Genomic DNA, 1,916 nt, shown 5'->3' on the forward strand with positions numbered 1-1,916 from the left:
GATGTAGATATATAACCGTCTCCTAAGAGAGCATAATAATAAAAAAAAATATGCAATAATTTACTGTTTTCAGATTACTTAACTGCACAACTAAATGCTTAGGGCGAATATCATTAAATACATCCGCATATCTAAGAGTTTTCAGTAACATACGTCGAAAAGTTATCAATTTTATGAAGTTCAAGTTTCTATGTTAACATAAGGAAATATCTGCCCTCACTCCTAGGGAACATATACTCTAGTATAGTTACTCGTATGTACCTGAGCTTTAGGTTATTTAGTTGAAATTTTTGAACTTAATAAAGCCATCAGGGGAAGACATTGGCTAGCTCCATCAGAATAACTCTAATACTATATATCACTGCAATATATACATTAATCTAAACTATTACTGAAATGTAGTTTTAGATGCCATATGGCAATAATTTTACCACATTTTTATGTATTTGCATTAAAATTATTTAGGTATAATAGTGACAATTTTTGCGTTTATTTTCCATTTTTGCACATCTGAATAGCTGCTCTTTTTTCAGCAACAGAACAATACGTATATCAACTTTCATTTGTTAGTGACGTCAGTAGTTATTTATGTGTGACAGCTACTGACGAAATGGCAACTCATGCGCCATGTTTAATTTGTTAAACAATAGTTGTTCGAAATACAAAACCGTTCCATATCGCAGCCGACAAAGCAATCAGCAGCAGAAATGCACTTTGAATCCAGGGCGATAAGCAAAGATATGATCTTGGATGTGCATTTCTTTTCCAGGTTAGTTGAAACAGGAGGGGTTTGAATCATATTTTATTTCCTCTGTCTTCCTCACTGAACACTGGCACAGTAAGCCACTGCTGTATATAATCATTTTTTTGTCTCATTCGACAAGGGCACGCTGTAACGTAGTTGGTTGAGGCACTATGCTACAAGCCGGAAGGTAGCGGGTTCAAATCTCAATGAGGTCATTGGATTTTTTCAATTGACCTAATCCTTCCAGCCGCACTATGGTCCTGGGGTCGACGCACCCTCTAACAGAAATGAGTACCAGGTATATTCTTGGAGGTAAAGGGCGGCCGACGCCTAATGCTGACAACCTTACCGCCATTTTGAGCCGATTGTCTAGATAATGTGGGACCCTCAACGTCTCACAACCCTATGGGCCTTCACATCCTGTTACAGGGATATCTTTACTTTTCTTTTTACCCCCCGATCCTCCAACCGGAAATAATTTGGGCCCTCACAAGTGTTCATCTGTCACTATTGAGAGGTGCATATGGGAATCATAATCCTACTGAATGTTTCTTCTCACACTGTCCGAGCAGTATGCCTACATATTAAGGAGAACATTTAAATGCCTCTTGGAATGCGATTTCATGGTATAGTGAGCTGCAAATTTTGACGTTATCTCACTGTTGCGCCATTAACTCATCTGCCACTACACATGCCACTTAATTCTATTAACTGAGCATACTACAATGTCTCTTGTACTCCATACTATATTACTTCAAAGTAACATGCACTAGTGAATGTTAAATGACGTTTCAGGGATTCATTTTCCGTTCCGCTTTCACTATGACAGTTATGCCTCGTCGTCATGGAAACCAGTATTTGAACAAGGGGCGTTGGCTTAATGGTTGTAGAATATGTAATGTGTTTGGTAACTAAACCAACAACACAAGATTCTCCTTGATCATTTTATATTTAATTAGGAGACTAAAAAATTATTTGCTATTACTGAAGCCTAATGATCATTACAGTTTGTCAGATGAACCTGTTATTAGACCATTCAAAAACAAGTTCATATAATTCGAAGCTTTTTATTTACCCTGTGGCACTTTCTGTGGTCTAGTGGTTAGAATTCCTGGATACAGCTCCAGAGGTCCCGGGTTCAATTCCCGGCGCTACAAGATTTCATGAGAAT

Source organism: Cryptotermes secundus, unplaced genomic scaffold, assembly GCF_002891405.2.
Source record: "Cryptotermes secundus unplaced genomic scaffold, Csec_1.0 scaffold688, whole genome shotgun sequence".
Classification (NCBI taxonomy): Eukaryota; Metazoa; Arthropoda; class Insecta; order Blattodea; family Kalotermitidae; genus Cryptotermes; species Cryptotermes secundus.